The sequence below is a fragment of the Ochlerotatus camptorhynchus genome, unplaced genomic scaffold (genome assembly GCF_037179485.1).
Source record: "Ochlerotatus camptorhynchus isolate MF236.1 unplaced genomic scaffold, CSIRO-AGI_Acam_v1.1 ptg000772l, whole genome shotgun sequence".
In the NCBI taxonomy this organism is placed as follows: domain Eukaryota; kingdom Metazoa; phylum Arthropoda; class Insecta; order Diptera; family Culicidae; genus Ochlerotatus; species Ochlerotatus camptorhynchus.
In genome coordinates, this window is record NW_027041239.1 from 117,244 (window position 1) to 134,132 (window position 16,889).

The following is a 16,889-nucleotide window of genomic DNA, read 5'->3' on the forward strand; positions in this document are numbered from 1 at the left end:
CTACCATACCTTATGTGTTACACACTGTAAAAGTGGTCGGAAAGCGCACTAAAGTAACGGCAAAGAGCTTTAATTTCTGTAAGTTACGATGAACGATCCACAGTTGGGGCAGTCGAACAGTAGGGAATGCAATCGCACGACCAGCAAATGAACAGGCACATACCAACCTGGTATGAGCAAGGAGTGGAATTGGAGAGCTGAATGTATTGGTGCACTTCGTTTATCTCTCGATTTTCATTCCACTTCGCACGATTCGTTTCTTTCGTTCGCTCAATTACCATTGTCGTAACGTCATAACTTTTCATTCAAAGTGTTTTTATGTTACTTCATACGCGAAGTTAGCGATTTTCAGAGTTGGTTGGAAATGCTAACATGAAGCTTTAGTGTGATTATTTATTAGCTAGAGAATGATATTTAGAAGAGAGTAGGTGGATAGTTCCGTTAGAGTACGGCAGTATGAAAATTGAATAGAAGTTGAAAATGAGCCAAAGGCCATTAATACGACAGTTTTTGAAGTTAGACTAAAAACTTTTGCCTAACCCGTACGATGTACGCGGAGACTTGAAGTATGTCTCCAAGTCTACAGGCAAAAAATGTGCGTCCTTCTTTTGCTCATAAACTGACTGCGGCTGTGGAATAGTTCTAGCGACGTTTTCATCACTACCTAAAGCCCCACGTTGCGAGAGCATTTCCAGTCGATGGTGTGTTATAATGCAATTGGTCATGACGAGAGGAGCAACACAATAGTTGGGTAAAGAATCCACATTAAATTTCATATGTAAGCGCCGATTGAAACAATCTTTTCGACGTCACTACAAAGGTGATTGATTAAACGAAAGAAACGAATCGTGTGGAATGAAAGCCGAGGAAAAACTAATTGCACCAATATATTCAGGCCTACAATTCCACACCTTCTATAGACAGGTTGCGCCTTGATAGCTAGCTGCTTGCGGGAACTGATGACCTTGACCAATGTCCAAATAATACTCTTTAACAAATTTTTGGTGGCCCTGAATAGGACCGTTTTGTAGTGATGGTTGAGTAATTCTGAGCTGGGTGTTCAACACGGATGAGGCTGTCGAGCTGTATGTCGTTTGGAGCGAGGGTGACACACTTGGCATAGATGACCGACCCGCAGCGACTCACGAAGAGCTACTGATTCCGATCCATAGCATCTTCCTCCTTTGGTGGTTGCTTATGTGAGCTCTGCAGCTCGCTGCTTGCAGGCAGTCTTTCGTTGTTACTGGAGAACAATTTTCAACGCCACACGCCGAAAGCACTGCTACTGCTGCTACTGCTGCTACTGCTGCTTCTAATTTTGACGACCGAACACCACCACACAGTGGTGTGGTCGTTAGGAGCGTGTGGTTCTGAGTATGGCGATGAGTGTGCAAAATATTACGCAATTCCATCCTCCCTATTCGCACGCGCCCGAGGATCGGAGGCGAATGCCACTTCGACTTGTTTCGTCTACTTACTACTCTCTGACGACTGTGCTGGGGAAGCAGCATATGCATGTAGGTAATTGGTGGATTTGTTAGTTCATTCGACGCTTTTGGACAATGCTGGACATTTACCAGTTTTTCAATAGTTCTTGTTGAAAATCAACATTCTTAAACATTGTTATCGATGCGTAGCCATATTTCTGATCGATTGGTGATAAAATTATTGAAATTGGACCAGAGGCAACTGAGTTATTACCGTTCAAAATCTTTCTTAATTTGTTACATGTTCCATTTTCGGTTTTCACAAAGTGTACCCCCATATAGAAATCAAAGACGTAGTCCTACGTCAAAAAAGCGGACAGAAACTGTTAGCATTCCCAATGGTCGGTGACGGAATGAGACGATAAATTTCCAAGTGTGGGTAAAAAATATACCCATTATGCAATCGTGAACTGATTCTTTAAATGGGTATTTTTTCACCCATTTTATGATTTCCAAATCCCCCCATTTTTTGACAGCTGCATACATGGTTTGAAAATGGGTATTTTTTACCCATAAATGGGTTTTCACGAAACACCGTGTATACCTGGGTAGAATTGTACATGCCTGTGCGTTGAAGTGATTAATATTTGAATAAATAAGCACTTCAAATCGTCAATTGTTCACTTTACCCCAACTTCCCCTATCCATTACATTTCAACGAAGTATACACGGTAAGAAAAAAGTACCCAGCGGCCAGTTCACTTTTACCTACTTTTGACTAGTTTGTCTCCTTTTCTCCTTCTAATGTTGTCTAAAACGGAGGAGCAAAACCACCCAACAGGGGTAGTAAAGTGTGGGAACCCAACGTTGAGTATAATCATATTTACCTACTGTTGGGTACAACTAACTTACTTTTGGTTAAAGAGCCAGTGGAAAATTCCATACGAACTGCACATAAGTAAATGAAAATTACTTTGACCCGCTTTACCTACTTTTGGGTTCCTGCACTATGTGCCGAGATGAGTGAAAAGAACTTAATTTTGGGTATTTTTTTCTAACCGTGTAGCAATAAAAGAGAAAAGTTTGACAATACATGTTTGAAAACTGGAAAGTTTAGTGAAATCTGCAGGCTGACAAAATCGAGGGTAAAAAATCAGAAGCGGACAAAATCGGGAAAGCACTGTATTTTTTAAGGTGGTAGCCTTCGATTATATTTTAATATTTTACTAAACATTGTGAAACGCAACTTCGGTTGGTGTTGGTTTAACCAATCAGAGCGGGGTACGCTGGTGATTACGTCATAACACTCGAAAGCAACTTAGTGAAATATGTTTGTAATCTTTTGTAAAGCCGCCGGGAAATACCAGTTGCCATTTTGTGTTTTATATAAGACAACACATCATGATGATGTCTTCGGTTTTATGCTAACTGCTTACTTGAAAATGGGAAAAAATCACTGGCAGGATGCTTTTACACGGAATGCAATGTGATAATACAATAATCAATAAACTATCTCAGCATTTAGTGGAAGAACATTAAAAAATTGAGTAACATACAGAAATGATGTAATCCATATTATATTTCCAATGCAAACGCAAACAAAAAGTTATGACGTTACGAGAATGGTAATTGAGGGAACGAAAGAAATGAATCGTGCGAAGCGGAATGAAAACCGAGCGATAAACAAAGTGCACCAATACATTCAGCTCTTCAATTCCACTTCTTGCACAGACCAGGTTGGTATGTGCCTGTTCATTTGCTGGCCATGCGTTTTCATTCCCTACTGTTCGACCGCCCCAACCTTGGATCGTTCATCGTAACTTACAGAAAGTAAAAGCTATCTGCCGTTACTTTAGTGAGCTTTCCGACCACCTTTACAGATTGTAAAACTTAAGGTATGGTAGCGTCACTATTGATGGAGTGGCGGGATTTGCAACTAGATATATAAAAACAAATACAGCAGAAATGTATAGTCCGGATCGTACTACTTTGTTAATGTGGTAGCCTTCGATTACATTTTAATCTTTTACTAAACATTGTGAAACGCAACCTCGGTTGGTGTGGGTTTAACCAATCAGAGTTTGACACGTTGGAATTGATAAGAGTTCTGAATTTATTTCTCGTATACGAAGTGGCAAACGATATTCTTCATATTAGTCAGGGTTATTCCTGTTAGACCTGTGAGAGTGATCAGATCGTCAAGCCTAATTTTCAAGTCATTGTTATACCCAAGTGTGGCATATTGTTCATACCGAGTGTGCTATTATATATTAGTCTTGAAGTGATAAAACGCGTGATAGCTAACTTTGTTTAATAAAGGTGAGTTATGCGATTTTCGTTAGTTTTCTAAACCTAATTATATAATGTATAGCCAGATAGTCACACTGAATACTAGCTGTGTAGCTCAGTTCCACTAAGAACTAATAAAGTGAAGCTCAAAGCCTAATGTAAAAGTAAAACATTGAATAGGATATTTGGTCCAACAAGTGTTCCTAAAAGTACGCGTTATCGCTGCAAGCACTATCCTCGTGGCCCTTCCAAGCACCCTGCGCTCCCCAATCTGCGCGTGTCACGTGTGGGTTCGAGTGGGGCAGCGATCTCGAAAGCAACTTAGCGAAATATGTTTGTAATCTTTTGTAAAGTCGCCGGGAAATACCAGTTGCCATTTTGTGTTTTATCAAAGACAACACATCATCACGGAACCAAATTTTGTTCATTTTTTTTTTTTTTTACGTTGACTACGTCTTACGGGAAGGTACTGGAGTAAATCGAAAATCTAAAATTGCGACCGTCACGATAAGGTGTAATTTTTTGAACGCTATAAGCTCTGTCATTTATAGATAAAATTAAAATCCGAATACACCAATTGATAAGAAATACCTTTCGTAAGCTGTTGCAATAAACTTTTTTTAATTTTTCATAAAAAGCTGTTTTAAAAATGGACAAATAAAAAGTGATAATTTTATCACTGTTTTCATGAAATAAACGTTCTCCTCAAACCCAGTCCTCATAATCAAGTACAATTTGGTTGCACATCGTGCTGCTTGAATCTGAAAAGTTATAAAACAGCGCTGCTAATGTGCCTCAACTCATTTTCGCTTCGGACGGTTGGTAAACAGGTAGTAGCAGCAGTAGCAGTAGCAGCAGTATCAGCAGTAGGAAGGCGGTTCCTGTCAAGCGTGCAGAGTCGAGTTTTGCACCTCGAACTTTGCGCGTCGTTCCCGTCGAGATCATTGGCTGCTGGTAGCGGCGTCGCCTCGATGGCGCAAGCGCTCCTTGCCTGAATGATAACTACAAATCTCGATTACTTTTCGGAAGGACATATCAGCTTTTGTACACAACGCATTTTATCGTCGATTTTGGCATAACTAATAGCTCGCCTCACATACTAACACCGGTAATAGGTTGGGAAAATTTTCCGCTATCTGATGGTAGTACTAGCATGCGTGGGGGAGCTACCAGTTACGCCAAATCGACGATCAAATGCGTTGTTTACAAAAGCTGATACGTTCCTACGAAAAAGTAATCGAGAAATACTTCTTGGGCTGTGTACCAATTGCCGAATTAAATTTAACTCGTGGTTAAACGTGACATTTCGTAAGTTATTTTCAATGTTCGAAAATGCCGGAAATTGATCAGTTTTCAAACAGAACTCAGCCACGGTTACCAAAACTTAACTTCTAGTCGGTCCGAAATAACCACGTTTATTGTAACATTGCCTCGATTGCTACACAGTCTTGGAAGTAAAATTAGGGCCATCCATAGATTACATATATTTTTGACCAATTAACTCCCCTTCCCCCTCGGAGTGTGTTTTGCAATACACCTAATATATGGCCGGTCCCAACTTCTAAAACCCCTCTCCTCCCTCAACTACCACGTTATTTATGAAAGTTAACCAATCATTGGGCAACGCTGAAAATCAGCAGCACACACCACACAGAATGGGTTGGACAGTTATGCGAAATTTCGATATTTAGGCCAAAATATTATAGCTTGAAATGCCCCCATTTAGTTCTCGGTACATCTTTAATCTGTTGATTGAATTAAAAAAAAATCTTAGTATGGTTTTTTTAAGATTTTGTGCGTTTTGTGAACGCACATTCATTATTTTGTATAAGAAAACGGGAACGGCGTTTTTCTGTGGTGATAAAAAGGATAAATGTTATGAATTATCAGACGGAACCTCTATTTATGCTTTTAGATTAGCTATGAAACTCCCTCCTACTTGGAAAATTAAGCTACGGTTTATACAACCCCAGTTTTTTTTTTTGCATAATTCTTCAAGTAGATGGGACTTGCAATGCTTATCTCTTAGCATTAATAGAGGTACAGTCAAGTTTTTTTTTTTTCAGTGCTAGGTTCTGAAATTCGACAGTGAGCGTTCAATAGGCCTGCTTGTAATGTTCGATTCTCTTCATCGATTTTCTGTTTACAGCTAAGCGAAACAATTCAAGCTGAACATTGCATTAGGTCCTAAGTAACACTGACAAGATCCTCTTCTTCGACTTTCTCCTTGAATCTACTCGGCCCAGGTATTTTAAGCACACATAACGATAAAATAAGTTTTTATCCAGCATCTAATACGACAAACACAACAAGAAACGATTCTGTGCTCAAGTTATTAAGGCTGTGTTCCATTTGGTGAATTTTTACTTAAATTTGACGGACGGAATATTTTCAAATAATCCTGCTATTCCAGCAGACTCATTTCTGACAGACAAGGAATCAATTTGACAGACGCTTTCTCGAAAATCGGCCGATCTACAACGGAGGGATTTTCGAACATCTTAATTTATTTTCGAAGTGTCAAATCTAAGTGAAAATTTTCCAAATGGAACACAGCCTTAGTATTTTTTTTTATTTGTTTGATCGGTAGATAAAAGATGTACCGAGAAATTATTGGAGGGATTCATGGCTTATTGATATCATCTCGATGAACTATGAAATGTTGCATAACATTGATGCAAAATTGTGCACTCCGTTTTTTTGTGTGCATTTATTTTTAGCGTTTTGAAGTTGAATCGCTGAGGATCAATCTCATTACAATAGAAAATTTTCAAGAGTACAGATATCAGCTCTCACAAAACTTATAACAAAGAAACTGGAACTTCACGTTTGTTGCAGTCCAGTACACAAGGAGTTTTAATTTCATGCGTGATGTCACAACCGTCCAAATTTATGTCCTAGAAATCTTGAAGTGATAGGGAATATCAGCCATCATGACGGTCATTGTTGAACGCTTCAATGAATCACCTGAAAAAAAGCCTTAGTCATATCTGATTGTAATTTAGGAACCAAATGAAATAGAATATGTGTTCGCATTTTTATGAGGTCCTGAATTTAACCAAGTTTTACTAAGTAGGAAATCCAAAATATGTACATAGAACCGAAATCATAGGTTACTTCTACTGTATTTTAAATCAATGGCTAGAAAAAATGCACGAGAATTTCACTACATAGCTTAAAGTAGTCTACGTCAACCCTGTGATCGTGTCTTGTACACAACCCCACCATTTTTTTAAAATATATTTAACTGCGTGACAGCTTAGTTTTTAAGACTTGATCCATTTGAATAAATGTTGCTTCTATCTTTGACAATACAGCAAAAGGACTAGCCAATGTTGGCCGCTTGAACACTGGATTCCGTGTGTATTGTTTCAAGACAGTTATAGAAAAATGCTGTGATGTGTGCGCGTAGATACATTCGCGTAGTAAACCGATTGAATAAGTAAATCCGTTTCGAACGAAAATCTAAATTATGTAAGTTACGAAAACCGCTCGAATTCCGAAAACCGTGCTAGACAACCGAAGCGAGAAAAAAAAGGCTTATTATCATTTAGAGAGTGCCACCAAAATAAATGTGATAGCCTATGTCGGCAAGTTGATTGATTTTGGTTTCCTCCCTTAAAGAACGTATCAATCATTTCAAGATTTCACGATCGCACCGAACAAATTTTATACTACATAAGTTAAAAAGTGTTTGACAAGCTCTACCGAATTGCGTATCACTTCTGCGTAAGCTCCGTAGACGTAGGCGCGTTGAATCCGACAGTCGGCAAAGGTTTAACCTGTACCCACACCGCTTAAGGAACGACCTCAAGTCAGTAAAACCGTTCAGAGCTAAACATCTAAATTACTTAAGATACGAAAATCGCGCAAATTGTGAACGCCACGCGAGACAACCGTACAGAAAAAACAGCTTATTATCACTTAAAGAGTGCTACCAAAATAAATGTGATAGCCTATGTTGGCAAGTTGATTAATTTTGGTTTCCTCCCTTAATATTCTACTTATTTTACTGTTGAGCTTTGTTTCAATTTAGTTATTTTACCGCGCGTATCAATCATTTCAAGATTTCGCGACCGTACCGAACAAATTCTGTACTACAGAAGCTCAAAAAAACTTTTGGTGAGCTCTACCGCATTGCGAATCACTTTTGCGTAAGCTACGCAGACGTAGGCGCGTTGATTCCGACAGCCGCGAAAAGTTAAACATGCATCAATACCACATAAGGAAAAATCGATTTTACGTATGATTTAGTTCATAGATTAACATTGACTGCTGTTTACAAATGTAAGTACTTGAACACTAAGAAATAAGTTAACTCAAATGCTTTAACCGCATATATATAAGATTTATTCTACAACTTTAAAGGTTAGTTGTCTCCCTAAGCGGACCCCCCGCATCCTAATTCTTTTGTTAATCTACTTAATGTCATTAGACTTTCTGAAGTTTCTTATTTAAGTTCATCCGATGATTATGATATATCATTAGTCTAAATTAATAGATTATTAATCCTAATCAATCATAACCCATGCTTTAATAAGTACCTGCACTAATCTAAAATTTAACGTGTTTCAAGTACTTTTGATTTAAGCCTATACCTATTTATTATATCTTAGTTCGACCCAGGTAACACCTTCATGTGACTAAAATGCTTCATTTTGAAGTTAGTTTCCTAGCTGATTTTCAAATTATATAGTGTATATGCTCCAACTATGCTCACACGCTTCCACTATGTCACACCACAAAAATACGTATGGGTATGTCACAATAGAACCACGCCACAGTGGAAATCCCGAGCCATAGTTCAAACACTTATCCCAAATCAAAATGAAGCACATATAAGATTAGTTACAATACCATGTACAAAAATGATGTTTAACATTGTTACCTGAGTAATACTTCAATGAAAACAACAATGAAAGCTTGTCACGCAAATAGAAGGAGCACCGTTGGGCACTTTCTGAAATATTTCAATAGTATAATTCCCTTGCAAACCCAAATAAATCTATCTGTGTAAAAATAAATATAAAATGAGAGTGATTTGCGGCAAAGCTCGCCAGTATCACACCCAACGTCAATGCCTATACGTAAGCGTACTACACAGATAAAAATTCTGAATTTTAATTGTGATGTAAACATTCATTCACGTAAACTTAAATTTAATTTCACACAACCGAGCAACTTGTAAACAATGTTGTTTACAAAGATGGGCTTTTGTATACAATATTTGCTACATTGCATGAATTGTGCTAGAACTTTACATGATATATAATGTAAACTTATATGATATATGACGCTCCATTTGTGTGCATCATATTGAACAGAAATTTACAATACTTTTCGAACTGTGTACGACGCCGATGTCAATTATACAAGGTCTGGCCCAACCGGCTTATTGGTATTAGTGAAATGTGAAAATGTCTAGTGGTGCTCGTATTTCATCGCAATGTTTATCTTTTTACTCGAAACAGCTGTTTTCTGTGACGACACGTCTGCTAATCGCAGTATGGAATGTTGTGCTGCCACACACTACGAAAAAGAGATGTAAATTTCAGTGCCCTGAGACCGACACATGCAAGCTGCCCTTTTGACATAAGAATCAGTTGAAAAGGACGAGAAAATCAATTAATCATTTTGTCAAGCTTCTGCATTCATGTTCCATCAGATGTCACAGCTGCTGTTTGCGGTGATATCTATCGGAAACTAGACACAATCTGTTTTCCTATAATTGTTCACAGAGGCCACTGTAGTGCAAAACATGTCTGGTACCTCTATATATGCATTTAGATTATTATTCGAAGTCCCTCCTTTTTTACACATTCTGCACACAAAATAGCTCACCCCTCACAGAATTTCCCGCCGAATTTTATGTATGGGGCGGGGCATAAAGTATCTTTTGCGCAGAATATGTAAAAAAGGAGGGACTTCAAATGTTAAAGCAAATGCATATACATATAGAGGTACCAGACATGTTTTGTAGTGTCAGGTACTCTATTTTGTAATCTGTGAAAGGGAAATCACAAATCGAGTGTCAACAAAATACATGGCATGTTGAGAGATGGAGCTCGTGAGAGAGAATTTCTCTCTCAAATTTGAATTTTTTTTGGCTCTCTGGGGTCTGGTAGTAAAGCAGGTAAAATTGTATGGGGAAAAATCATTTTTATTTAATTGTAGCTTGTTTAGCATTAATTCCCGGGAAAAAACTGAACGAGAAAGCCCCTGACTAATTTCTTTAGGTTGTCGTTCACTTTTTTTGACCTGAATGTGCACCGAAAGCGAATTATTCCCACTTCTCTCAATTTCTATATGGAGATTTTTATCACTTCCTACCAGCGGAACAGCGCCATCTCTGTGGAAAATGGTCGAACAAAATGATTAATTCAATCAAACTCACTTTTCGTCGAGTTGCACACAGCAAAAAAAAATGTAATATCGATCAACGTAATTCAAGCTGATGTATGAAATAATGCTGTAATAGCAAAAAGCAGATACAATATTACATCAATGGATGTAATTTTGTTCGCAAAATCGATGTAAATCGTACAATGTGATATTACACAACCGATGGATTGACCTGGTTGCAGCAGTTTCGATGTAATATTCAACAACTTTTTTTGCTGTGCATATGTTTCTGTCTCAAAACACTTAATTTTACATGTCATGTTTGTTTACGTTCCATGATTTACGTCAAAGCTGAATTACGTCTCGTGTAAAAGTAATAATTTCTAAGTGTGCATGACATCGGCATTCGCTTGCTCAGCAATGTTTACAACATTTTTGCTTCTAACACTAGCAAGCTGCCTGTTGTTCCAGACCTTGTATGATTGACATCGCTACGACGCGGCTCTCAATCAAAGGAGTAACAAGTGTGATAGTATCCTTGCTAGACTAGATCTTTGGTTCTCTCATGGAGGGGTTTATCAGTGAGAGGAAGCTTAGTAATCCCCATTGCCTGCTCATAATGCCATTCTATCGCGGCATGAGCCAGCAACGCCGGCCATAAACCTACCTTCTCCAACACTCCACTATAAAGCATGAAATTAGGCTCGCCCACCAACAGCAAGGTGCAAAAACTAGCCAAGGGGAGGGAACCAAATTTTGTTCATTTAGATCCAAGCTTGAAAAAACCGGTGGAGCCCCACAATTGGCGTTGACGGCGACTCTGTATGAGGAAATCCATAAGCAAACGTCAGACTGTGCGTGAAACATGGCGGACTTTATCCTACACGGCGAATTAGAACGACCCAAATTTGAGTTTTGTTCACTCATAATCGCCAAAAGTGCAGGAACTCAGCGATGAGTAAAATTTGTCTCATGGTTTCCTGTGGAAAACCTAAAAAATCTACCGGAAAATAAGGAAATTGACGAAAATTTTATTCAGTCTCGGAGTAGTACCAATAGACTGAGTGAATCCAATCTTTACTTTTCCCAAATTCGGGAATTTTTCCCTGGAAAATCCTGGAAAAACCTGGAAAAACATGAGGCAAATTTACGCTTCGCTGAGTTCCTGCACTTTTGGCGATTATGAGTGAACTTAACTCAAATTTAGGTCGTTCTCATTCGCCGTGTATTCTTTCACTCCACCGAAAACTCCCATAAGTAACTTTCTATATATACTGGAAGAGCAAATTTTTCGACGGTGCCGTCAACGCCAATATCAACGTCACTCCGTCGTTTCGGATGCCGATCCCCATATCATCCTCACCCCCACCCGACGTCGAAAGAAAACAGATAATCCCCCAACACCAAACGTAGAAAGAGGCCGGTATGAGGACCAGCGTCAGAAACGACAAAATGACGCTAATATCACAAAGTTTCACCGGTTTTACTGAACTGGAACCCCCGGACACCCACTCCAACGCCCCCCGGATCCCAACACATAGACCACCCTTAATCACATCGAAAAATAGATGCCCTGTCTGCCAATTTCCATTTATTTGCTATCCATTTTAAATGTTTTGTTTTATCCCGCATTCAAATGCTAAAATAATTTCAAAATATGTTTTTTTATTCTCAACAAGAAAAGCGTGTTTTAAATAATCATATTTATTTTTGATTACATATAGTTGTCAAATCAACTAAAAATATTCACGTTTATTTTCAACAAGAATAATTTTAAAATAAACGTAAAAATATTTTTTTTCAACATTATTAAAAATGGCTTCAAAAATGGAATACGTTTGATATCAACCTAGTTTATGTTTGTGACCAGAACAAACTGAGTCTACGTTTAAATTTACGTCAAATTGCGGAATGCTCACTATGCCCCACCTGTTCACTATGCCCCTCCTCACCCTATTATATAGAAATGATATCAGGCATAACATTTGATAACGGCACAACAGCATTTGTAAACAAACTTTCTAAAGGGCCTTAGAAAGTTTATTTACAAAATCTTTATAGTCCATATAACATTTCCTATGCAAAGGCTGATCGAAATAAACGTTATGACGTCACGACAATGGTAATTGAGCGAACGAAAGAAACGAATCGTGCGAAGCGGAATGAAAACCGAGAGATAAACGAAGTGCACCAATACATTCAGCTTCCACTTCTTGCACAGACCAGATTGGTATGTGCCTGTTCATTTGCTGTCCCTGCGTTTGCATTCCCTACTGTTCAATTGCCCCAACTGTGGATCGTTCATCGTAACTTCGTAACATCGTAACTTGCCGTTACTTTAGTGAGCTTTCCGACCACCTTTACAGCTTGTAACGCTTAAGGTATGGTAGCGCCACTATTGGTGGAGTGCCGGGATTTGCAACTAGATATATAAAAACAAATACAGCAGAAATGTATAGCTCCCGTACAGTAGCCTCGGATCATACTACTTTTTTAATGTGGTAGTTTTCGATTACTAAACATTGTGAAACGCAACCTCGGTTGGTGTTGGTTTGACCAATCAGAGCAGGACACGTTGGAATTCTGAATTTATTTCTCGTATACGAAGTGGCAAGCGATATTCTTCATATTAGTCAGGGTTATTCCTGTTAGACCTGTGAGAGTGATCAGATCGTCAAGCCTAATCGTCAAGTCAAAGTTATACCCAAGTGTGCTATATTGTTCATACCGAGTGTGCTATTCTATATTAGTCTTGAAGTGATAAAACGCGTGATAGCTAACTTTGTTTTATAAAGGTGAGTTATGCGATTTTCGTTAGTTTTCTAAAGCTAATTATACAGGGTGTTTGGTTCCGGGTTTTACATATTTTTAGGGTAGATAGGGCTCTTAAAGTTATGAAAAAATCCCCATGAAACATAGGGTCGGAAATGACTGCTAAGTGAGTTATTCAACATTTTATATTTTTTTGTATTGCCAACTTTGGTTAGCTATATTTTTTTAATCTTAATGTGGTTTTCTGATTTCAACATACCAAATGAAAGATTAAAGTCTTAGCTATCAATGTTCTTTGAAAAAGAACTCGATTAAAGTTAATTATCATACATTAAAATTGAAAAGTATGTTGAAAGTACCGAAAAAATTGGTGAAATTTCATACATTTTAGTGTTTTTAAGTTGAATATTTTCATTTCTGTTTAATTAGTTGTTCTACAAAACATTTTCCATGCAGTTCTCTAGATTTGTGCCTTTGGTAGTAACCTTGTAGGCTTTATGGTTTCTTCGTAATTATTGATTTAAAACAGCCATAAAAACTTGTGACGTTTTCATAAAATGCGCTATAGTCACCCTATTCGTTCGTACGTTCGACTGTTGCAGTGGACTACGCACATGACAATTTGGTAGAATGTTATTGTAAGTGTTTAGCTACATTCTTAACTTTAGATTACCGCACATCTCCTGCGCCGAAAGAAAACATAACTGCGGAGATGTTTCGCGGTATCGAATATTGCTCAGTCTCAGCAGAAAACACAACGAGAGACACCGAAGCGAATTCTGAGAGCGGAAGGAAGAGAAGAAGTAGGTAGTGGTGATAAGTCGATGTCCCTTTTATTTCATAGCACTCTCAGCTCAGCTGCGGTGCTGTTTTGATGGAGGAGTGTGGAGCTCCGCTGCTTCTGTATACACACTTAGATTTTTTTACAGGAGCTAGTATTTTTACTGGTTTTTGGATTACTGACTCGGTTAAAATTCAAATGACTGTTATTCGTAAAGATTGGATAAAATCAAAAAAAAAAAATATTTTTCATAATTACACGGGGTTAACAGAAGTTAGTCTCTAAATTTTCGTAACACATTTTCTCAACTTTGAATTTTTTACAGATTTTTTTTAAATTTTACCGAAGAGTTCCGGAATTCAAAAATCCTGTAAAAATTATTGACTCGATAAGTGTGTGCTGATGTATGGTTGGTGAAGAGGCTAGCATGTGGAGGGTATTCTCGGGCTAGTGAATGCCACCCATCCCCACTTATAATTCAGTAATACACTATTTATTCATTTCTGTTTGATGTGTTTACAAAGTTTGCAAACAGAAATGAGCATTGCAGTGTAGTTACCAATTTTCCAAGTCATAGACTTCAGATAACTGTTCAAAGTCTCAGATTTTTTATAACGGAATCATGAACAAAAAACCAATGACCACTATGACAAACGTGATTGGTCTGAAGGGATCTTTACATAGAAATTGTTTTAAGGTGATACGATCCAGAACCTCGGGCTCTGATTCCACTTCGCTTTTTCCAGGAGGCCATTATCTGCTACCGGAAAACATACAATAACAAAACAGTGATGACAATTTAGTGCCTCAAATCACAATAGTGCCCGAGATTAACTCCCTAGAAAACTCTAAGTGGCAGTGAAAGTGCCTATTATTTGTGGATACTTAACCATACCACCTTAAGAACTCAGTATGCCTTAAGAACTCAGTCACAGTAATTAATTGAAAGCTTTCTTTGCCAACCAATGTATAAATCTGTATTATTACAAGCACAGTGATACTCTATGCCCAGGGAAGTTGAGAAAATTTCCAACCTGGGAATGGAACATACTGAGTTCTTAAGGTGATACGATCCAGCGTCCACAGGCACTTTCACTGCAACTTCGAGTTTTCTAGGGAGTTAATCTCGGGCACTATTGCGATTTGAGGCACTAAATTATCATCACAGTTTTGTTATTGTATGTTTTCCGGTAGCAGATAATGGCCTCCTGGAAAAAGCGAAGTGGAATCAGAGCCCGAGGTTCTGGATCGTATCACCTTAAAACAATTTCTATGTAAAGATCCCTTCAGACCGATCGCGTTTGTCATAGTGGTATTTGGTTTTTTGTTCATGATTCCGTTATAAAAAATCTGGGACTTTGAACAGTTATCTGAAGTCTATGACTTGGAAAATTGGTAACTACACTGCAATGCTCATTTCTGTTTGCAAACTTTGTAAACATATCAAACAGAAATGAATAAATAGTGTATTACTGAATTATAAGTGGGGATGGGTGGCATTCATGGGGCCTCCCTTAGCCCGGTGGTTAAAGGCGCAGCTGCAAAGCAAGACCATGCTAGAGGTGGCTGGGTTCAATTCCCGGTCCGGTCTAGGAATTTTTCGGGTTGTAAAATTTCTCGACTTCTCTGGGCATAGAAGTATGCTTGGACTTGCCACACAATTATACCAATGCAAAAATGGTACAGGCATCGAAAGCTCTCAATTAATAACTGTGGAAGTGCATCTAGAACACTAAGTTGAGAGCACGCTATAAGCCAATATGCGATATGCAATAAGCTTGAAATGCGAAGAAGAAGAAAGAAAGAAGGGTGGCATTCACTAGCCCGAGAATACCCTCCACATGCTAGCCACTTCACCAACCATACATCAGTACACACTTATCGAGTCAGTAATTTTTACCGAGTTTTTAATTGCGGAACTCTTCGGTAAAATTTAAAAAATTCAAAGTTGAGAAAATGTGTTACGAAAATTTACAGATTAACTTCTGTTAACCCCGTGTAATGATGAAAAATAAAAAAAATCGATTTTATCCAATCTTTACGAATAACAGTCATTTGAATTTTAACCGAGTCAGTAATCCAAAAATCCAGTAAAAATACTAACTCCTGTAAAAAAAGTCTAAGTGTGCATTCAGAAGCAGCGGAGCTCCACACTCCTCCATCAAAACAGCACCGCAGCTGGGCTGCGAGTGCTATGAAATAAAAAGGACACCGACTTATTACCACTACCTACTTCTCTCCCTTCTGCTCAAAGAATTCGCTGATTCGGTGTCTCTCGTTGTGTTTTCTGCTGAGACTGAGCAATATTCGATACCGCGAAACATCTCCGCAGTTATGTTTTCTTTCGGCGCAGGAGATGTGCGGTAATCAAAAGTTAAGAATGTAGCTAAACATTTACAATAACATTCTACCAAATTTTCATGTGCGTAGTCCACTGCAACAGCCGAACGTACGAATGAATAGGGTGACTATAGCGCATTTTAAGAAAACGTCACAAGTTTTTATGGCTGTTTTAAATCAATAATTACGAAGAAACCATAAAGCCTACAAGGTTACTACCAAAGGCACAAATCTAGGGAACTGCATGGAAAATGTTTTGTAGAACAACTAAATAAACAGAAATGAAAATTTTCAACTTAAAAACACTAAAATGTATGAAATTTCACCAGTTTTTTTGGTACTTTCAACATACTTTTCAATTTTAATGTATGATAATTAACTTTGATCAAGTTCTTTTTCAAAGAGCACTGATAGCTTAGACTTTAATCTTTCATTTGGTATATTGAAATCAGAAAACCACATTAAGATTAAAAAAATATAGCTAACCAAAGTTGGCAATACAAAAAAACATAAAATGTTGAATAACTCACTTAGCAGTCATTTCCGACCCTATGTTTCATGGGGATTTTTTCATAACTTTAGGAGCCCTATCTACCCTGAAAATATGTAAAACCCGGAACCAAACACCCTGTATAATGAATAGCCAGATAGTCAGACTGAATACTAACTGTGACGCATTTCGCACCAAATCGAATCGAAGTTGGTAGCACCCTCTCAGATTTCAATGAAATTTTCTGGATGTTGGTCGGACGGAGAATTTGACTAAATAAGCACTTTTTCATACTCAGTTTTTCCAAAATTTATCTAGGCTAACATTTGAGAAGGGCCAAACCTATTCTGCCGATTTTTTTTCAAAAAAAAATATTATGGAAAAATGACAACTCCTACAAAAATGTGTTGTATGAATGACTTTAGGAAATTGTCCAAGCTTTTGAAAA

At 38.0% G+C, this 16,889-nt stretch overlaps 1 protein-coding gene across 1 annotated transcript in view; it reads left to right on the forward strand.

Moving 5' to 3' along the window:
* LOC135714993 (lipopolysaccharide-induced tumor necrosis factor-alpha factor homolog) overlaps positions 1-3,313 on the forward strand; it is a 47,219-nt gene extending 43,906 nt beyond the window's left edge. The window contains exon 4 of the mRNA XM_065238396.1: positions 3,284-3,313. The gene's annotated coding sequence lies outside the window, so the exon portion shown is untranslated. The remainder of the gene's footprint in view (positions 1-3,283) is intronic.
* Positions 3,314-16,889: the final 13,576 nt, after the last annotated feature.